Source organism: Bos indicus x Bos taurus, chromosome 16, assembly GCF_003369695.1.
Source record: "Bos indicus x Bos taurus breed Angus x Brahman F1 hybrid chromosome 16, Bos_hybrid_MaternalHap_v2.0, whole genome shotgun sequence".
Taxonomy (NCBI): Eukaryota; Metazoa; Chordata; class Mammalia; order Artiodactyla; family Bovidae; genus Bos; species Bos indicus x Bos taurus.
In genome coordinates this window covers 62,100,797-62,124,534 of record NC_040091.1, presented here as the reverse complement: position 1 = coordinate 62,124,534, position 23,738 = coordinate 62,100,797, and the positions used below count along the sequence as shown (strand labels likewise).

The window sequence follows — 23,738 nt, the reverse complement described above, 5'->3', positions numbered from 1 at the left end:
AGGGGTCAAACTATCCTTTATGCTTTTAATAACAACAGTGACTACTGTCTGTTGATTGATGATTATATGCCAGTCCTATATGAAGTTTTTCATATCCATTAATTCATTTGATCTTCACAATCACCCCATGATGTAAGCACTATTAAAACCCTATTTAACAGATAGGGAAACCAAGGCTTAGGGGAGGGGGGGTCACTTGTCACTTACTGGGATCTGAACGCTACCCATCAAGCTGGTGGCCTGACCCACTGAGCTTGGTGCTTAGTATGTGCTGCCACTGAAGACCATGACACTGATGCCTTGAAGGGTTGAAATGCTGTTTGATGATGGCTGGTCAAGGTTGGATAAGAAAGGAGAGGGCACACAGCTCCAGAAGAAAGTGGGAGGATGGGGTGGGGTGGAGGGGAAAACAAGACAGGGGGATAAAACCAGCATAAGGGTCAGACGGAAGACACAGCCCCTAACAGGGGACAGAGCCACTCTGTGGCAAAAGACAATTAAAACAAAACAACCCACTAAAGACCCATGGGAAAAAGAAGAGAGAAGAGGAATGAGGACTCCCTGGCAGAGAGGAAGATGGTGAGATTCAACGAGTGAGCAAATGGGGATCATGAAATAGTCACTGGCTAGTAGGCCCCTCCGGATGCCACATTCGCACCAATGCCCTTCTCATCATCAAACACCTGTCCAGCCAGAACACCCCTTGCTAGCACAGTGCCTCCCAGCCACGGCTCATGCACTCTCCTACTCCCCTGAAGGCTGTTCCACTTATTCTCAGGCTCTCCATCAACAAAGAGCAGCAACCTGAAGATAACAGAGCTCAGCACCCACTGAGGGTCCTGCTACCTACTCCCTCATGTCCAGGGAGGAGGAGGGGAACCAGGGGCTAAGGGACATGCCCCAGCCCCAGTGCAGGAGAGGGAGAGGTGCCAGTCTACCGTGAGGCAGGGGGATACCAGTTCGTGCTTGATCTGGCCTCTCCTTCCAAGACAGAGGGGATTCCTTGGGCACAGGCACCTTACAGAGGTCACAATCAGGCTAAAGACACCGGACAAGGCAGACTAGAAGAAGAAATTCTCCTGGACTTGGTGTCAGGTTCAGTGGGTTCTACCAAGGGTGTCTTGGGGGAAGGAAGAGTTGACTAGGAACTGTGACAGTCAGACTTCCTTGGTGGCTCAGATGGTAAAGCGTCTGCCTACAATGTAGGAGACCTGGGTTTGATCCCTGGGTCAGGAAGATCCTTTGGAGGAGGAAATGGCAACCCACTCCAGTTCTCTTGCCTGGAAAATCCCATGGATGGAGGAGAGTGGTAGGCTACAGTCCATGGGGTCGCAAAGAGTAGGACATGACTGAAAGACTTCACTTCCTTTCACACTTTCAGTGAGAGTCAGGGTAACAGAATTTAAGCCCTGGAGCACCTCTTTTTTCCACCTCCTCTTTTGGATTTCAGCAAGTAAGAAAGCAACAAGGAGCTATCTTGGTTCATGGTGTTACCATCTACCAAAGTTCTTACCTTTGGTTCTTAGTCTTTCTATCCCTGTCATCGTTCTGTTGGTTCTATCTTCAAAATGGCACTTGGATCCACCCTCCCTCTTCATTCTTGCTGCCTTGGTCTAGGACCTCACCTTTTCCTGCCGGGACTACTGAAATAGCATATACCTAGTCTCTTGGCCACCTGCCTCTCTTCCCTTCATTTCATCCACCTCACAGCAATTAGAATTATCTTTCTAAAATATGCACTGGATCTTACTATGTCCAAACCTAAAATAACAACCACAGTGAGTGCCATTGGAGGAGCACTTTCTAATTTCCAAGTACCTTCATCCATTTCGGACATTTAATCTTTGCAACCAAAATGAGAAGGCAGCAAAACAGGTATTTTCAGCCTCAACATAAAAGTTAAACAACTCATTCAAGTTTAAGTAAGAGATGGAGCCAGGTTTAGAACCCTAGGCCTCTCTGCTCTAAGAGCCCAGCTTCCCCACATATCTGCCCAGCCCAATGGCATATTTATATGCAGCTTTTTACCTTTTCATATGTGTGTGCCTTCATTTTTCAACTATGCTCTAAGGGAATTCAGGAGGGTTTAGCAGGATGCAGTATTTTGAGCAAGACCTTGAAACAGGAGAATTTAAGCACACTATGGGGCTTTCCAGGTGGCTCAGTGGTAAAGAGCCCGCCTGCCAATACAGGAGACATGGCTTCAGTCCCTGGGTCAGGAAGATCCCCTGGAGGAGGCAATGGCAACCCACTCCAGTATTCTTGCCTGGAGAATCCCATGGACTGGGGTGCCTGATGGGCTACAGTTCATGGGGTCGCAAAGAGTTGGACACAACTGAGCACACACATACATACGTGAGCTATGAGCAGAGAAACACGATAATCCTTTAGCATCTGCATTATTACCAACATCTCCATTTTCCAGCTCAGAAAACTGAATCTAATGGGCGTTAAGTGGTCATTAGAAAGGGCAAGTGTCCTAAGACACAGTGCCACTAAGAAGAACCATGACCCTCAGATCCTATACATTCCCTCTTCTATCTTTTCCTTCACATCTGCTCCACCTGCTGCTAAATACCTAACAGACCTTTCAAAGTCCTTCATGGTCCTTTCTTTCAAACCTCACCCCCCATCAATCCGATCTACCTCGTGCCGACCTGCAGCCCCACTCCAGCCAAGCTCCAGCCACAGCACACTTCCCACGGTTCCTGAAAGAGCAGTGAGGGATCTAAAGGTTTAATTCACACTGGCCTAGAACCCAGACTTACCTGCCTGAGTCTGTTAAAATCCTTCAAGGCCAGGTTGAAATGTCACCTCTGATGTTTAGCTTGCCCCTCTCCCTTGCCACACGTCCTCTGACCTCTGCTCTATACTTTCTCCCTGTCTCTTCATAGCTCATCTTACAGCCAGACGTCTATGGCGGCGAGCTATACGTATGACTGTCTCTCTCTCTCTCTGTGAGCTTTTTGTGGAAACATTCTGTCTTACTCAACTTTGCATCCTCCAGGACTAGACTAGGCCTGGTGTGTGGTACTTGTTTAATAGATTTTTTTAAAAATTACAATATCTAGGCTGACTTGAAAACCATACTGATAGATCTGCCCTGAATTCCAAAGGCTTAAATGAAGGGACGTAGCATCTCTGCACGGACCCAAGCAGAGCCAGGTGAACTAACAAGAACAGAGCAGTTGCCAGGTAACTCCTGGACACGGCCACCTCTATGTTTGTTTGGCTCCACTAAAATCTCTGCAGCATTAGCCTATGCAGTGTGCAGCGTGTCACCTCTACCCAAGCCCCAGGAGGACCACGTGGCTTCATTTCCGGTAGGAGAGGCAAGTCATCCCAGCCTCATCTCTCTTTATCTTTGGAAGTTTCCTGGCTCCAGTCTCACCAGCTGGTTTCCCTGCTCTCCTCTGCCACTGCAGGCCCCCGTTTCCTCCCACCCTCCCACCTGGCATCCTACAGGCCCAGAGCCCAACAAATCTGGCTTGGACTTTTTAAGAAGCCTCTTGGCTGAAAGAAACAGAGTGTGCACCAACAGGGAAACTTTCTAAGCAGCTCTCTGCACGTCAGTGGAGGGGAAGAAGGGCTGTGTTTGGAGGCCTTCTGTATGATGTTTATCAATCAGCTTGTTTTGTTTTTCAGTTGGAAGCCCAGGGCACAAAGTGTGGCACCATATTGTTCATGATACTTCCCACTCCTCCCTTGCTGCCCCAGTGTTTGTGCCAAGGCTTCTCTCTCTGACAGGTCTGAAGGTTCCATGAGGCCAAGTAGAGTCGGAGTCACACCACATTCCAACAAGGACCTGGGAAGTTTAATCCACAGCCGAGTATTATAGCTGATACCACAGATTACAAAAATAAAATATTAAGGACAGCTAATGTTCATAAGCCACATTTGTAAAAGTCTCATTTTCTAAATTACTTTCATGTAAATTATTTCACGTAGATTTGCGGAAACCCTGGGAGAATCAGAAAGGTTACTTGCTCAAAATGACCAAGTTAGCAGGAGACAGAGCCGAAATTTAAACGAATGTCTTTTGATTCCAGATTAAGTGCTGTTTCTACAAGGCCTGAGCTGTCTTCCATGTGTCTAGCAGTCACATTTAAAACCCACAAAAGGGATTTATTCTTCAGCCAGAGGTTGAGGAAAATAAAGACATAAAAACAAAATTTTGTGTTTTTTCTAAAAAGACTATCTTTTAAATTGAAAGAGCAGCATATACTCCATTGTTCTGTGTTGGGTTAATAAGGACCTATTATAAAACTTGTAGCATTAGTCATGTTAGTGAGGCACTGCTTGAATTTGTGTATCCTAGTTACCATTTATATGTATACTGCATTCTGGAGAAAGCAGGGACAAACAGGATTTAGCTCCATTACCTGCCCAAAATAAGTGATTCTTCTAACCTTAGATACAACAGGCTTGCCAATCTCATGAGCATATATGTAGCCAGACTGAGGAAAGGGACGTGTGTTCCTCCTTCTGGTTCCTCTCTTCCCTGAGGACCTGAATACTCTCTCCTCTTCATAGAGGATTATCCTGGAGTTATTCAGATGATGATGCTTTTGCAAAGATAAAACATATGGCTGTTACCTTACTTAGCCATCCACTGCCAAACTTCTTAATGAAACGGGCCTCAAGGAATGGCCCTATGAATATCTCATTTTATTCAGTTTCTTTGGATTAAGCCACAGGAAGTTCCAAAGGAGAAAATCTGACATGAGAAGAGTGTTCATGTCCCATAAGTCCACCTGGCATTAACCTACGGTTCAAGGAAAGAGGATGGGTAATCAGCTCCTTTTCATTTGCTCCATCCAGTGTTTCTATGCCCTAGATGTAACAGAATTCAGACTAGGATGCATCTAGACTTCAGAATTTCAAACCAGGCAAACAAAAAGAAACCCCCACGTGATGCAGCATAAATACAACCAAGTCTACTCTTGCAGCGAGGTACTCCAGTAACCGCTGGTGCTAAAAAACTGAGCAGTAAACCTCTCTGTCTCAGCTTCCTCTTCAGACAAGGCTGACATTAGAAAAACACAAAATAAGCTCTGCTCATAACCAGAGTAGGAATTAATATGTTTTAGTCTGAGAGTCCTGAACGGATTCTTGCAAGAGATTGTAAAATGATAAAAATTCAATGAGATGGCAAGCTACGGAATGAAAAGGCAACCTATGGAAATGAAGAAAATATGTGCAAACCATATATCTGATAAGGGGTTAATAGTCAAAATATATCAAGAACTCACATAATTCAATAGCAAAACAAAAACAAAACCATTATAAAATACGCAGAGAAACTAAAATACACAGAGGAACCAAAATACGCAGAGGAACTAAAATACGCAGAGGAACTAAATTTTTTCCAAAGAAGACATACAAATGACCAACAGGTACATGAAAAGGTACTCAATATTACTAATCATCGGGGAAATGCAAATCAAAACTACACGTGTTACAAGAGTTCTTCTCAAAAAGATGAGAGACAACTGCTGGGGAGAATGTGGAGAAAATGGAACCCTTTTGCACTATTGGCACAAATATAAATTCGTGCAGCCACTACGGAAAACAGCATGAAGGTTCCTCAAAATATTGAAAATAGAATTACCATATGGTTTAGCAATACGTCTTCTGGGTATATATTCAAAGGAATTGAAATTATTCTCTCAAAGAGATTCTGTATCCCATGTTTATTGCAGCATTATTTATAACAGCTAGAACAGGGAAACAATGGAAATCTCCATCTATGTACACGTGCACACACAGAGACACCACAGGATATTATGCAGCCATGATAAAGAAGGAAATCCTGCCATTTGGGACAGTATAGATAGCCCTTGAAGGCATTATGCTAAGTAAAATGTGTCAGACAGAGAAAGCCAAGTACTGTACGATCTCATTTATATGTGTAACTTAAAGAAAACAACTCAGAAACAGAATATTTCGGTGGTTGCCAGAGGTGGGGGTAGGGGCTGGGGGAAACGGGTGAAGGGGGTCAGTAGGTACCCATTTCCAGTTATAAGATAAGCAAGTTCTGAAGATGTAACACATAGCATAGAGACAACAGTTAACAGTATTGTGCATACTTTAAAGTTGCTAAGAGAGTAAATCTTGAAAGTTCTCATCATAACAAAAAAATGTAACCATGTGATGCGATGGATGTTAACTAAACCTATTGTGGTGATCATTTTACAATACCTACAAATACTGAAGCATTTTATACATCTTAAACTAATGCAGTGTTATATGTCAATTATATCACAATAAAACTGGTGGTGGGGGGGATAATCTATCACATTTCATTGGAATACTTCTTAACTAATTCTGTTACTCATAATTTTTGGTTGTCTTTTTCTTTCCCCTGGGAAGATAACCTACAGTTACCACATAGAGGGAGGATGGTGTGAAGAGGAGCAGAGCTGAGCCTCTATTCTGGTTGTCACATGTGCATGCGAGGTTTGGGTTTCTAAACTTCAGCTACTGGAACTAGGGAGTAGGCTGATCTCACCACACTGCATGGTTAAGTACACTTTTCTTCTTACATCCAAGTTAGTAAATTTACACTGTGACTGCTTTTGTTTTTTAGCAGTTTATATGAGAGGCATAATTTGTACAAATCAACTATTCATACATAGCCAATTACATATTATTCATGATTAAAGTGGAAGAATGATAAAGATAATCTCAGACGAGGTGTGTTTATCCATGTGTTTATCATATGTGACTAGGAGGTATGTGAAGTCATATTTAGGTTAATATTAAATTGATTTCTATTTGATGAACTTCTAGACTTACAGAGGAGCCCCAGATAATTCACACAGCGGCTCTTCTGCCTATTAATAAACTAAAGTGATTGGTATGGATCCACAGGGGGATGGGAGGGACTTTGGCCTTTCACGTTGCTAGAATTCTCGGTGAGATGACTAACTGTTGGGGGTTAGAGTGAGCTTCACTGAAGCCTTGCTCCAGCTGGAAATTCCTGCCCACGTTATGTCACCTCAGAGTCTCAGGGTATCTGGACAGGCATCTCTGTCTTCACCTAATGGGGAAGATGTTCTGGTAGGTCTGCTCTAACAACACTCTACCGGACGACTACATGGCTCTCAGTTCTGGCTTCTAGCTCCAGACCCCTCCTCCGGGTTCAGTCCAAGCAGGGAGCCTTGTTTACTGATGCAGAGGCCCTTGCTGTTGTCATGGCAACCAAAAGGAAGATAAAGCCTGCCCGGAGGGGCTGGCCCCTGTGACTCAAAGATCTGTTTTCCCTCACTTCTGTACACACTTGTACGCTTCATCACACACACACTGGCATGAACACGCACATGCTCAAGCTGGCATGCAGAAGTGTATGTGGACGACGGACTCTGCCAAGCTCACAAATGACCACGTGGTCATATTCCTATTAATATTCAAAGCCCACATTTCTAAAGTGCTTCACTGCATGAGGGGAACCTTGCCAGTCCTCCTATAACACGTTTGCTTTAGGAAAGAGGACTTAGGTTAGACATAAAAGAAAAGAAAAAAAAAAAAAAACCTCTTTGACCCTACCTGTTCTGAAATTAACAAAGAAACTGGGGAAGGTCATACAGACAATTGTGTGTTGGCAGTGTTTTCATTTCAATTTCACTGGAGGATGGCACGAGTGGGGGTTTGAGTGGCCTGAGTTTCATGGCCCGTAAAACAATTTTTCAGTGTGCTAGGAGCCGGGGAACCTTTTCCCCCATTTTTCAGAGGAGCAAACACAGCCCAGAGAAGGTAAATAGCTTACTGAAGGTCACACGGTTCAGCTGTATTACAGTTATTTACACCTTATCCCTTGATTTGTTCCAGAAAGGATTTAAGGAGACTTAGGATGTCAATAAATAAAGGCCAAAACAGCAGCCGATCCTCTAAATCCCATCCAGTGTTGACTCTAATAAGCAGAATGGATGGGCATGCTGGAGGATGAGGAATGCACGAACTGAGTCACTGCATCACACTATGTCACTTCTCCTTAGAGATCAGGGCCTTTTGAAGAGCTCCTCCAATGAGCAGAAGTCCTTCCCTAAAGCAGAGAAGGCAAATAAATAGCCTTGCACAGAGTGTGATGGTCCACCCTGACTCTGCCATACTACTCCCACAGCGATGAAAGAAAGGCCATGAGTCTCACAGGCCAGAATATCAAGTGGGAGGACCTGACGAGTCACATTCCCGAGTCTTGCCTTTTACAGCCAAGGAACTTGAGGTGCAGAGAGGTCAGGGGGCTTGCTGGCCCAAGGCCGACAGTGCATGTGGCGGCTGATCTACAGCATCACTTTCATCTCCAGGTTCAAAGTCAATGCCATTCACATCTTCATGATGTTGCAGTCATGAGACCTCAGGAGGCAGATGATTTTAAGATGCTGGGGAATTTTTCATGATCTTTTTCTTTCTTGTTCTTCTTGACACTGAGATCTCATTTATTTGAGATAAATAAATCTTAAATAAAAATAAAAAATAAAAGGCCTGGCAATTAGCATAAAGGAGATCACAAAGGAGCTATGTTTCCCTGTTTTGCTTTTTGACCTTGGAGTTGGTATAATCCAGACCGTTATAGCACAATGATGAGAAGTCCTGAAACATGACTGAACTGGGCTTGAATCATGGCTCCATCAGGGTGGGACCTGTTCTGAAGCCTCTCTGAGTGTTTCCTCACTTGTAAAGTAGCAATAAACACCACACCTCTTTCAAAGCATTTTGAGGATTAATTTAAATAAGAGATGGAAAGTGCAAAGTATAGTATCTAGCACAGAATAGGTATTGCAAGTGCCTATTTTAAGTATGTCTGACATTCCTAAGAATGTATGACAGTATACACAACCTACTATTAAGGCCCCTATCTATCTATCTATCTATCTACTAATTGTGCTTCCAAAATAAAATTTATTGAGTGCCTACTACCTGGTTAGCATTGCTTTAGCACATGGGGATATAGTACCAAACATAAAAGCAAAAACCCTTAGCCTCATGAAGCTTACATTCTAGTAAAGGAGACAGACAATAACCAGGGTAATAAGCACAAATATAAAGTATGTTCAATACTGAAAAGGTGGAAAAACAAAGCATAGAAGAATAGTAAGTATGAGGAGAGGGTCTGGGATTTAGGGGTCGAGTGGCTGGGAAAGGCCTCCCTGAGAAGACTTGAGAACTGAGCCACACAGATATCTGAAGAAGAGTATTCCAGAAGAGGTGGCCAGGGCAAGCTGTGGGCCAGGAACACCCTGGAGGAGCTTCAACAGAACATAAAGGAGCCCATATGGCTGGAGTGGATGGAATAAATGAAAAATCTAATAAGGTGAGCTCAGAGAGGGTAACAGGCCACACCGAGGTAGGGGGCTAGACCATGTAGACCATGGATAATAACCTGACTTTCACTTGGTGTCATCTGGAAACCATGGGGCAGGGGGTTTGCAGCAGAGGAGTCACAGGATCTGATTCACGGTTTCACAGACTGTCTCTGACTGCCTGTTGAGAACAGACTGATGAAGGCTACAGATGAAGGCAGGGAGACCTCCCAGGTTATTTCCAGATCATGGCAGCTGCCTTAGCCAGAGTGGCGGGAGTAGCGGCATTGAGAAATCCTGGGATTCTGGGTATACTGCGATGTAGAGCTAGGAAAACTTGCTGACACCTTAAACGCAGACTATAAGAGAGATGTGAGACAAAGAAGACCCTCAAGGTTTTCTCCTTGAGCAACTAGAAGCATGGAGTTCAAGAAACTGAGATGGAAAAGATACCATGAGGAGTCGTTTCTAGAGGGCAGACCAGGAGTTCAGCTGTGTATTAAGTCAGCTGGATATCCTGACACATTTATGTTGAACATCATTGGGCCCAAGAGCATCAATTCTGTTATCTACAAGAAATGCGCCAGTCACTTCAAACGTCATCTGCTGTGACTGAAACAGTGGCTGAAGACTATCTCCACACCCTTCTTTCTCCTCCCCTGCCAGCAAGTGTTAGAAAGATGCTAACTGATTTTTCTGCAAGATGGAATCAAGAAATTGTTGCTATTGCTGCAAATACAATTCAAAACAAAACAAAAACCCACAAATACTCTTGAATGCTGCACTACTTCACACCAATAAGCTTTATCATTTCCTTGTATTAGCAAAGATGACCATGGAACAGCAGGAACTATGAATCCTGTGACAAGTTTTGAGTTCTCACAAGCTTGTCCTTATACCTTTCAGGAAGGGAATTAAGGGATCATCACTTTTTTACGCCCACTTTGCAGATTGGGAAAATAAAGGCCTGAAGATGCAACACTCTTCAGTTCAGTTCAGTCGCTCGGTCGTGTCCGACTCTTTGTGACCCCATGAATTGCTAGGCATATATTATTCGTATCAATGTTTTCAGATGTGAACATAAACATATTGCCAGAATTTATTTTGAAGAATCTGTTCATTCTTCTTTAAAACTCAGGATGCAGGCTACATCAGTCCAGTGTGACTTTTGCAGTGACACAGGTTACAAGGTGGGATTCTGATCTCCTTCCTGCCCTGCTGCCCTGCCCCCATCCCAAGCTGCCCCTCCTCGCTTTAGCACACAGACACTTTGGAGGCACAAAAGCGGGACACACATGTTGCTTTCTCCCTCTCTGTGCATATAACAGTGTGTTTTTCAGTCGCAGTATTTCAGTGAGTTCAAGGCCCTGCGGTGCAGGAAGAAAAAGCCATGAGGGAAGTCAGAGCATTTCACGTTCCTCCTCCTCCCCCATTTTGCCCCCTCCACAGCACTCTAATTACAGTATGAAAGAGGCATCTTGACAGAGAACAAATGGCTGTGTTCTTTTCAGAGACACTTTCTGCACTCCTTTGAGAAGCTGCTGCAATCGGTACCCTCCCTGAAAGGTTTTGAGGTATGTGAGGAGTGGGTGTGGCTGGGTTTAAGGGTGTGGCTGAGAGTTTATTACCAAGCTCAGCCATTGTACACAGAACACTGTGTGGGCACTTGGTACTCTGTGTAAAGAGCCTTGAATTTCCCAGAATCCTTTGTTTCACTTTCCCAGATTATTTAAACATTAAAGGTTCCTCGTATTGGGTTGACCAAAATGTTTGAGTTTTTCTGTAACATCTTATGGAAAATCATGAATGAAGTTTTTGGCCACCCATCTTCCTGGTTCAATATCAAAAGATTCTTCTCTGTTAAAACCAGCCCTTTCTTCTGCTTTGGGATAGACAAATAGAACCAAAGAGAAGACCCAGGGCAGACAGAATAGGAATAGTGAAGGGTGAGGAGAAGAGCAGGCATCTGAAGGAAAAACCAGAGACTTGCTGTAGGCTAACACACCATGTGTCGACTCCCCACACAGAGACGCTGACCAGGCCTCCCAACTCACTGTCTTTTTAGATGTTCCATGAGGGGCTAGATAGGAGTTTTCATTTGCTCATCCATCCATCACAGCCTCAGGGTACATCAGAGAGCCTGTCATACTTATTTCCATTCCCTCAAATGGGAAATTTAGGCTTACAACAGCAATTATACTAGCTATGACAAACCCAGACAGCATATTAAAAAGCAGACACATTACTTTGTCAACAAAGGTCCATCTAGTCGAGGCTATGTCTTTCCAGTGGTCATGTATGGATGTGAGAATTGGACCATAAAGAAAACTGAGCGCCAAAGTATTGATGCTTTTGAACTGTGTGTTGGAGAAGACTCTTGAGAGTCCCTTGGACTGCAAGGAAATCCAAACAGTCAATCCTAAAGGAAATCAGTCCTGAATAGTCACTGGAAGGACTGATGCTGAAGCTCCAATACTTTGGCCACCTGATGTGAAGAACTGACTCATTTGAAAAGATCCTGATGCTGGGAAAGATTGAAACCGGGAGGAGAAGGGGACGACAGAGGATGAGATGGTTGGATGACATCACCAACTCAAAGGACATGAGTGTGAGCAAGCTGTGGGAGTTGGTGATGGACAAGGAAGCCTGGCATGCTGCACTCCATAGGGGTGGCAAAGACTTGGACACAACTGAATGACTGAACTGAACTAAATACTTGCCTGGGTCACACAGTCTATACTAAAACAGCTATACCTCCACCATTTCTGTTCATTGTAATCGTCCACTTGCTGGTGACCCTGAGGGCAGGGTCTGTGCCGAACCATTCTTGCTGAGCATTATACTCATGGTCTCAGTGCAAATAAGCTGCTCAACAAAGGTTTACTAAATGAATGAAGGGCACCTCACAGGAGGGGCAACCATTGGACACACAGCAGGCTTGCATTCTGGAACAAGAGGTGAGACTGGGCCCAGTGGAGTGAGTGGGGCCTGGGCTGTGTCTCAGTCCTGGACCCTGGATGTGCAAGGTCAACAAGGGGCAGGGGGAACATGTGGGTGTGCAACGCCAGCTTATTCTTTAAGGAGAAAGAAACTTCTTAGGTTCCTCTGCTTTGCTTCTTCTCTATCTCCTTGCTTCTACTCAACGTATGGGAGTGCCCCAGTGTCCAGGCCTAGGTCTTCTCCGCTAGCCGTGTTCCCCTAAGATGATCCCATCGGGCCCACAGAGTCAACATCATCTCTATACTATCAAACCTATGACTCCAGCCCCAATTCTCCAATGAGCTCCAAACCCATTTACACAACTGGCTTCTGTGTTCAGCAACCTGGGTGTCCAACAGGCATCTTAAACTTAACATGGCCAAAATCGAATTTATTTCTCCCCCAAATCACTCCTCCTCTAGACTCTCCCACCTCAGTAAAGAATATCACCCACCCTAGGAGTCATTATCCGAGAAGGCAATGGCACCCCACTCCAGTACTCTTGCCTGGAAAATCCCATGGACAGAGGAGCCTGGTGCCCTGCAGTCCATGGGGTCACGAAGAGTCGGACATGACTGAGTGACTTCACTTTCACTTTTCACTTTCACACATTGGAGAAGGAAACGGCAACCCACTCCAGTGTTCTTGCCTGGAGAATCCCAGGGATGGGGGAGCCTGGTGGGCTGCCGTCTCTGGGGTCGCACAGAGTTGGACATGACTGAAGTGATTTAGCAGCAGCAGCAGCAGCAGCAGGAGTCATTATCAATTCTTTCTTTTCTCTCGCTGCAGCCCTAGTCCAGTGAAACAGCAATTCCTACCCTCCTACTCTCTCCCTTAAACTTTTGGCCCCTGAGCCCAAGCAGCCCCAGTTTCTAACTAAATGTTCTCCACCTTCAGTGTCCTGCAGTAACCTCTCTAACTTACTTCCTGTTTCTACTCTTTCCCCAATCCCCCTATTTCCCTCACAACAGAAAACGAAGGAGCAGCTTTTTAAATACAAATTAGCCATGTTACCCTCCTGCTTCAGACTCTCCCCTGGCATCCCACAGTTGTCTGCAAGACCCCACATGAGTCTGACTCTCTCGTCTGTATCCTTGACTTTAGGGGATCTTTCTGATTCAGAGAACTAAAATTAGTAATCCCACTACCTGTTTACACTCGATTACAGTCATCTGCTTTGTTAACAACATTTGTTGCTAAAAGATTACCTTGTTCAACTATTTGGTTTTCTGTCCTTCTATAAGATTCTCTGGTGGCTTAGACAGTAAAGAATCTGCCCACAACGAGGGAGACCTGGGTTCAATCCCTGGGTCAGGAAGATCCATCAGAGAAGGGAATGGCAGCCCACTCCAGTATTCTTGCCTGGAGAATTCCACGGACACAGGAGCCTGGCAGACTACAGTCCGTGGGGTCGCAAAGTGTCGGACATGACTGAGTAACTCATATACACACACGCATAAGAATGAACAAGTAGGGGACTTCCCTGGTGGTCCAGTGGCTAAGATTCTGAGCTCCCAATGCAGGGGGCCCAGGTTCAAGCCCTGGTCAGGGAACTAGATCCCACATGCCGCAACTAAGAGTTTGCATGCCACAACTAAAAAGATCCCACAGGGGACAACTAAGACCCAGTGCAGCCAAATAAATAAACACACAAGAAAAGAACACAGATGCAATAGATACTTGTTGAATGAATAAAAGTAACCAAACATGCAGAATTATATATTTTTTTCTGGATGTAAGTTACTGTTATGAGTCATGACCAATGCAGATCCTATCTAGTGGTAGTGTGATCAATCCGTCTACCTTCAAGAACTAATTCTCCATCCAATCTAAGAGTAAAATCTACACTGTGTCTTAGAACATGAACTTTCAAAACCACTCCAAAGCTGTAAAGCATCATCAGGGCAGGCAATTCTTTAGTGTATTCTACTTAAATATTTTCTATTGCAGTTGAGACCTTATCCTTCTGCAGTCTCACTTATGTTTAGGATATCATCTTTTATTTAGAAATCTTTCTCAAGCTATGCTGCGTGCTTAGTCTCAGTCATGTCCAACCCTCAGACCTCATGGACTGAGGGTTGGACTCAGTTGGACTAGACTGTAGCCAGCCAGGTTCCTCTGTACATGGGATTTCCCAGGCAAAAAACTGGAGCGGGTATCATTCCCTTTTCTAGGGGATCTTCCGTACCCAGAGATTGCAGGTGGATTCTTTACTGTCTGAGCCACCAGGAATAGTTAATAAATCACCACATTTTTTAGCTTGTCTTACAGTTAACTGGAGTTCTTCATTAAAATGTAACTCACTATTACTTTATTGAAAATTTCAATATCTATTAGAAACAAATGCTACAAAAACAGGTGGTGTATAAGGAAAGATGTTCTCCTGAAAGGCTGAATGTGGTGGACATTACTGTTTAGGACCACTGTTGGCTACTATACAATTTCCAGTGAGGACTCTGTAGTAATACCTAATACACCCAAAGAAATAAGATGTTCTGAGAGATAATTAAACATGTACTATAGTATAAAAGAACTATATTTGGATGCAGCACACCTAAGTTTGAATCATAGACCATGGGAACGTCATTCAACATTTCTGAGGCTTGATTTTCTAATAAACGGCACTGATAAAAATACCAATCTCACTGAGCTGTTGTGTCAGTGGGCTCAAAAGATCAAAAGGTATCCATCATGGTGCAGAGCATGGTACATCTTAAATGTACACAAGTTGAATTTGAATCTGAAGCTCCACAGTAGCTAGTTCACTTACATTATAAAGTACAGTGAGTGGATGACTCTTGCTATTTTATCACCCTGGGATAGTAACGCAAAACATTTGGGTGTTACTATTTGTATTTGGGTGAAGGATAATATAAATCAACACTAGAAAAGAAGGAATATCAGTGAAGTTCAGCAAGGACAAAAATACATCTTTTGACAAAGTCTGTATTACCAAAATATTAGTAAACTATTAGTAAACAGTAAGCTGTTTCTCAATTCTAACTGTTCAGCTCATAAATTTCTAGAGAACTAGTTCTCTTAAAGAAAATTAGAGATACCAAGGGAACATTTCATGCAAAGATGGGCACAATAAAGGGCAGAAACAGTAAGAACCTAACAGAAGCAGAAGAGATTAAGAAGAGGTAGCAAGAATACACAGAAGAACTGTACAAAAAAGGTTTTAACGACTCAGATAACCATGATGATATGGTCACTCACTTAGAGTCAGACATTCTGGAGTGTGAAGTCAAGTGGACCTTAGGAAGCATTACTATGATCAAAGCTAGTGGAGGTGAAGGAATTCCAGCTGAGTTATTCCAAATCCTAAAAGACGATGCTGTGGAAGTGGTGCACTCAATATGACAGCAAATTTGAAAAAACTTAGTGGCCACCAGACTGGAAAATGTCAGTTTTCACTCCAACTCCAAAGAAGGGCAATGCCAAACTGTGTTTAAACCACTGCACAATTGCACTCATTTCACATGCTAGCAAGGTAAGGCTTAAAATCCTTCAAGCTAGGTTTCAGCATTATGTGAACCGAGAACTTCCAGATGTACAAGTTGGATTTAGAAAGACAGAAGAACCAGAGATCAAATTGCATCTTCTGGATCATAGAAAAAGCAAGAGAATTCCAGAAAAACAGCTACTTCTGTTTCACTGACTGTGCTAAAGACTCTGACTGTGTGGATCACAACAAACCATGGAAAATTCTTAAAGAGATGAGAGGCACCTTACCTGCCTCCTGAGAAATCTGTATGCAGGTCAAGAAGCAACATTTAGAACCAGACATGGAACAGGGACTGGTTCCAAATTGGGAAAGGAGTACATCAAGGCTGTATATTGTCACCTTGCTTATGTAACTTATATGCAGAGCACATCATGCAAAATGCCAGGCTGGATGAAGCACAAGCTAGAATCAAGACTGCTGGGAGAAATATCAATAACCTCAGATAGGCAGATGATACCACCCTAACAACAGAAAATGAAGAGGAACTAAAGAACCTCTTGATGAAGGTGAAAGAGGAGAGTGAAAAAGATGGCTTAAAACTCATTCAGAAAACTAAGATCATGGCATCTGGTCCCATCACTTCATGGCAAATAGATGGGTAAAACATGGAAACAGTGATAGAATTTTCTTGGGCTCCAAAATCACTGTGGATGGTGACTGCAGCCATGGGAGTAAAAGATGCTTGCTCCTTGGAAGAAAAGCTATGACAAACCTAGACAGCATATTAAAAAGCAGAGACATAACTTTCCTGACAAAGGTCCATATAGTCAAAGCTATGGTTTTTCCAGTAGTCGTGTATGGATGTCAGAGTTGGACCATAAAGAAGGCTGAGGGCCAAAGAATTGATGCTTTTGAACTATGGTGTTGGAGAAGACTCTTGAGATTCCCTTGGACTGCAAGGAGATCCAACCTGTCAATCCTAAAGGAAATCAGTCATGAATATTCATTGGAAGGACTAATGCTGAAGCTCCAATACTTTGGCCACCTGATGTGAAAAACTGACTCATTTGAAAAGACCCTGATGCTGAGAAAGATTGAAGGCAGGAGGAGAAAGGGATGATAGAGTATGAGATGGTTGGACAGCATCACTGACTCAATGGACATGGGTTTGAGCAAATTCCAGGTGATAGTGAAGGACAGGGAGGCCTGGCGTGCTGTAGTCCATGGGGTTTCAAAGAGTTGTACACTACTTAGTGACTGAACAACAACAACAGGCCACCTGCAGAAGAAATCACTCTTGCATAGGACTTTTTGATGGGAATTTCTAGAGAAAATTTTTCCAGAGTTTGAAACAATGAGGGACATGTGTGCTAATGAATGCATTAGAGGGAGAGCTGCCAGCTTAGGCCATAACCCCTCACCCCAACACAGACTTGTAAGAACTTCCAAGCCCTTCTCTTAGCAAAGTTTATCCTAAATGTATATAAAGCCATCATAGGTCTGCTCTTCACAGATCAGTGGTACTCAAAGTATAGTCCATGGACCAATGCCCATCTGTACACTGTACAGTGCTACTAGAACATGATAAAATAAATTCAGAAATTAAAAGTGCTTAGTAACTTCTATAATAACTTATAGATATTTAATGTAAATTTAATTTTAGAATAAAAGTTGAATGCTTATATTTATGGCTCTGTATTTTCATTTTATTATTGTAGCAATCCATTTTTGTTACAATTGCATTTTACAAAACTGTCAACACACACTAGACTGGGAATGTGAAAAAGTGATTTTTCACTACAGATAGTTGGAGAAGTATTGTCCAGAGCAGAACTGATTTGTGTGTGTGTGTGTATGTGTGTGTGTGTGTGTGTGTCTAGAAGATGTGGTATGGAGATCATCATATTAATTACCATTTATTTTGCGTTTATGATGTCCCAGAAACTCTGTTAAGTGCTTTAAAAACACTATATCATTTAGTTTTCATAAAGACACAAAATACATGCTATCATCTCATTTTTAAAGAAGCCAAAGGATATTTAAAAACCTGTTTGAAGTCCATAAGGTGAAGCAGTGACAGAACCAAGATTCTTTTGACCACAAATAGCTCTAGAGAGGCAGATTGGCAGCTAGGAGGTCAGTGTCACTTGATGCCCTTATGATTATATTGGTAGCATTCAGTCACATCTTTTCAATGTATCTTACTCGTTTTTTTGTTTTTTTTTGGTGCTGTCCTCCTCTGCTTTTTTTTCTTCTTTTTCATTCTTTGTTTTCTGTCTTCCCTTCCATCTCTCATCCCTGAGGTCACAAAAACTCCTGGACTCCACTACAGGATATCTTTGCCCTTCTCTGCTCTGTGAAGTTGAATGGTTGAAGCCATAAATAAGGAGGCATGAAATTCACATTCTTAGCATGTACAGGGAGTAGTAAATTTACATTACTCTTTTATTATCAAATGATAGTTACGAGAAATGAATTCTCATTAAAAGCACCAATTTTCAATGGCATAAATCATGGCCATATCCTTTTGTAAGTTAAATACACTCTGCTCGTAAACACTAATCATTTTTTCACATGTCTGGCATACAAATATTACCATGGCTTCTAAGTTTAAGTTAAAATATGACTTGTTTTCAAATCTTCACTCTTATCTTTTCTGAAAACGTTATCTTTGCATACCTGTGGCTATATCCACAATCATGAAAAGGCACACATATATGATGGATCGACACAAAACGCATGTATAGACAGAGCCCCACTTAAAGGAAAGCTGACACATACCAGGCCGACAGTGTTCCAGAGGTTAACCTACTGCTTTGCAGGCATGCTTCCTGTGTGGGAAGCAGTAAGCACAGGCTTTATGTCTCAAGGGGGAGCCTGATAGGTTTTGACTCAACAATTTTGCTTAAGTGTGAAGTAAGATAGTCACTATCATGCTAGAACTTATTTCCACCTAAAGCTGCTCAAAAACTGTTGTATCTCACAGGTATTCTGCAGAATCAAAAAAAAAACTGACTTCAACTTCAAGCAGAACCATGCAATAATGTTCTGAAATACGTTTTACACAAAATAGCCAGATACTGGGTAAATTAGAAGATGCATGCTAATTAATACATTCTTAATTTTACAGGAAAGTAATAGAAATCTCTAAGGTTAAAAAGATAAAAACAGATACACATTATGCAAATATGGTGCCTGGTCTTATCTTTTGTCAGATTAATTCCTAGATGTTTGAATTTTTTTACATTAGAAAATTTTAATTCACTTACATTGAAATGGATCACTGCCAGTATATTTAACCCAATTAAATTTTTGTATATGAGCTATATCCTATGATCTTGCTAAGTTTGCTTATTAGCTTAAGTAGTTTGTAGATTCTATTGCTAGATTTTCAAAATATGCAATCATATTGTCTGTGAAAAAAATTAGTTTTACTTCTTCATTTCTGATCTGTGTGCCCTTTATTTTTGTTTCCTATTGTTATTAAAATAGCTCAGATCTACAGGACAATGTTGAACAGAAAGGTGAAAGCTCTTGCCGATTTCCATATCGCAGGGGAAAAAGGAGTTAATATTTCACCTTGAACTATGATACCAACTCAGCTGTAGGCTTTAAGATGCTGTTTGATCAGATTGAGAAAGTTCTGTGAGTTTTTAATCATAAAAGAATATTAGATTTTGTTATCTTTTTTTCGGGCATCTATTGAGTTATTACATGTGTTTTTTCCCCTTTAATACTGTTAATGTGTTACACTGATTGATACTCAAATGCCAAGCCAACCTCAAGCTCATGGGTTAAATATCATTATCCTTTATAGTCTGCCAAATTTGATTGATGATGTTATGTTAAGGAATTTCCCACCTATGTTCATGACAAGTATGACTCTGCAATCTTCTTTTCTAATTACATGTTTGTCAGATTTAAGGAAATCAACCTTGAATATTCATTGGAAGGACTGATGCTGAAGCTCCAATACTTTGGCCACCTGATGCTGACTCACTGGAAAAGATCCTGATGCTGGGAAAGACTGAGGGTAGGAATATAAGGAGGAGACAGAGAGTGAGATAGTTGGATGGCATCACCAACTCAATGGACATGAGTTTGAGCAAACTCTAGGAGATAGTGAAGGACAGGGAAGTCTGGCGTGTTGCAATCCATGGGACACAACTTAGCAACTGAACAACAATAGATTTAACTTATATGTACAGTACACGATGAGAAATGCCAGGCTGGATGAATCACAAGCTGGAATCAAGATGGCCAGGAGAAATATCAACAACCTCAGATATGCAGATGATACTACTTTAATGGCAGAAAGTGAAGAGGAACTGAAGAGCCTGTTAATGAAGGTGAAAGAGGAGAGTGTAAAAACTGGCTTAAAACTCAAGATTCAAAAAACTAAGATCATGGCATCTGGTCCTATCATTTCATGGCAAATAGATGGGGAAAATGTGGAAACGATGTCAGATTTCATTTTCTTGGGCTCCAAAATCAATGCAAACGGTGACTGCAGCCACAAAATTATAAGAAGTTTGCTCCTTGGAAAAACAGCTATGTCAAACCTAGACAGTGTTTTAAAAAGCAGAGACACTACTTAGCTGACAAAGGTCCATATAGTCAAAGCCATGGTTTTTCCAGTAGTCATGTATGGATGTGAGAACCGGACCATAAAAATGGCTAAGCACTGAAGAATTGACCCTTTTGAACTGTGGTGTTGGAGAAGACTCTCGAGATCCCCTTGGACAGTAAGGAGATCAAACCAGTCAATCCTAAAGGAAATCAACCCTGAATATTCATTGGAAGGACTAATACTAAAGCTCCAACACTTTGGCACCTGATATGAAGAGCCAACTCATTGGAAAAAACCCTGATGCTTGGAAAGATGGAAGGCAGGAGAAGGGGGCGATGAGATGGTTGGATGGTATCACTGACTCAGTGGGTATGAGTTTGAAGAGACTTAGGGAGATAGTGATGGACAGAGAAGCCTGGCATGCTGCAGTTCCTGGGGTTGCAAACAGTCAGACACAATTCGGTGACTGAACAACAACAATAACAATTTAAGCATTAGGGTAATGCTGTCCACATTAAATGAGCTGAGACGTTTTCTATTCTCTCCATAGTCTAAAGAGTTCATGAAGGTTTGGTATAATGTTTGACAGAACTTATTGAGGAAGCCATGTGGGCTGGAGTTTGCTTTGTGAGAAAATGTTAGATTATTCATTAAATTTAAGAGATACAGGTTTAATTAAAATTTCAATTTCTTGTATAAATTTTGGCAAATTATGTTTTCAAGGAACTTACCATTTTCTCTAAGTTGCTGAATTTACTGGTATAGATTTACTCATGCTTTATCCCTATTTTCTAATATATGTAGGATCTATAGTCATGATCTCCTTTTCATTCCTAATGTTGATCACTTGTGTTTTTTATTTCTTTGAAATTTAATTTCAAAGATAAGTTACACAGATAAATAGACAGCACTGAAAAAATATGTCAGTAAACTGTGAGATTTATTTTTTTTAATGCAGCCCAATAAAATAAAGAGATAGGAAAGACGAAAGGGAGGTTAATACAAATGTTAGATTGGGTAAAGATCTTAAATAGATCAAGTCAGAGTTCCATAAAGAGAGGGGAGATAGAAGGAGAGGAAATATTTGAAAAGACACCTGAATTGTCTCTGAATTGATGAAACACTCAAATAAATATAGTAAGCACAACACATCAAAAGTAGGATAAATAAAAAGAAACCCATAACTAGTGCCATTAGACTAAAACCATATAATACCAAAGGCAAAGTATTTAATGAATCCTGCTGCTGCTGCTGCTGCTGCTGCTAAGTCACTTCAGTTGTGTCCAACTCTGTGCAATCCCATAGACAGCAGCCCACCAGGCTCCTCTGTCCCTGGGATTCTCCAGGCAAGAATACTGGAGTGGGTCGCCATTGCCTTCTCCAATGCATGAAAGTGAAAAGTGAAAGTGAAGTTGCTCAGTTGTGCCCAACTCTTAGCGACCCCATGGACTGCAGCCTACCAGGCTCCTCTGTCCATGGGAGTTTCCAGGCAAGAGTACTGAATCCTAAGAGATTTTTAAGTATCATCATTTATTAAGGGATATCATTTAGATCTCATCAGTAATTTTGGAAGCCAAGATACAGGTATTATACCTTTAGAATGCTAAGATAAAATAATTTCCACCTTTGAATTATGAATCCTGACAAACTTTAAGAATGAGGTCAAAATAAAGATATTTTCAGATAAATAAAAACTGAAGGAACTGCATCAACAGATCTGTGCCAAAGAAAACTCTGAAGGATGTACTTTAGAAAGAAAGAAAACAATTAAAAAAAAAAAGTTTCTTCCATTACAATGGAAGAAAGAATGGTAATCGAATAAAGTGATAGGCATGTTAAGTATTACATACAATAAATCTAACAAATATATTTGTTTAAAATTGTAATGTTTATTTCTAAATTGTTGATTTAAAAGATTCGAGGGAATTCCCTGGCGATCCAGGGCTCTGGACTCTGTGCTTTCACCTCTGAGGACCCAGGTTCAATCCCTGGTTGGGAAACTAGAATCCAGTAAGCCACATGGTGCGGCCAGGAAAAAGAAAAAAAAGCAAAACCCTAGAGTTTCACATTGACCAATAATGGCTTAGAAACCAAAAATTAGGCAATATAAGTAATTAAGTTTTTATATGACAAGGCAAGAGAATTAAGGTATTGAGATTACAAAAATTTCATTAATTTGAAATGCATGGAAAAAATTAAAATTTAGCCACGGAAAGAAAATAAACAGAATGCAAATTCATATCTGATAGAGGGCATAAGTAGACTAAGTGGAAAAAAACAATTAAAAAGCTATGTGATCCTTGGATGATAAGACTATACAATGAAAACCTCAAAAAATCTATGTATAATTTAGTAGAATTAAGAAAGCGTAACAACATTAATGAACACAAATTGTCAATTTCCAAAATCAATGGAAACTGTAGATACCAGAGCAATTACAAAATGAATAATAAAAAGATACCATTTGTAATAGCAACATGAATCATAAGGTACCTAGGAATAAACCAAATAAAAGATATGTAAGACATTTCTTGAGTTATGAAAGTATATTGAAAGACATTAAAGAAGGCACCAACAATGAAGATATTTATATGTTCATGGATAGACTTATTGTAAATACCAGTTTCCCTAAATCATGCTAGAGGATGAGAAGCATTCCAATAAAAATCCTAACAGATATTTTCTTGGAACCTGATAAAGATGCTAAAATTCTATGGAAAAGAAAAACACCAAGAAGAGTTAGCTGTTTTTTCCTTTAAGTGGTGCTGGGCAATTCACTGTCTATATGGAAAATAAATGAAAATAGGTCCCTTTTCCAAATCATTCACACACACACACACACACACACACACACAGAAATCCAAGTAGGTTAAAGACTTACATATAAAAAGCAAAATTTTACAAAATTTTTAGAAGAGCATATAAGAATATCTTTATAACTTTGAAGTAGAGAGTGAAAGTCGCTCAGTCATGTCCGACTCTTTGCAACTCCATGGACTATACAGTTCACGGAATTTTCCAGGCCAGATTACTGGAGTGGGTAGCTGTTCCCTTCTCCAGGGGATCTTTCCAACCCAGGGATCGAACCCATGTCTCCCACACTGCAGGTGGATTCTTTACCAGCTGAGCCACCAGGGAAGCCCTTAAGTAGAGAAGGATTTTTCAAAACAAGATTTAAAAAAACATAAAAATAAGATAAACATGAGTAAATTAAAATTTCAAATTTCTGTTCAGTTAGGACACCCTAGAACACAATAATGACATGCTACTAACTGTGAAGAGTTACTGATACTTCAAGACAAAAACAAACAAGAAAAGTAATGTTTACCTAGAGTATATAAAGAACTCAGAAAAAGAGCAACAATCCAGAAGAAATAGAGACAAAAGCTGGAAACAGGTAAAATACAAATGGGCAATGAACATTTGAAAGCACAGTCAA

At 41.4% G+C, this 23,738-nt stretch overlaps 1 protein-coding gene across 7 annotated transcripts in view; it reads right to left on the bottom strand.

The window, feature by feature from the left end:
- Positions 1 to 23,738, bottom strand: part of CACNA1E (calcium voltage-gated channel subunit alpha1 E) — a 536,699-nt gene that overhangs the window by 105,388 nt on the left and 407,573 nt on the right. The window lies entirely within an intron of this gene.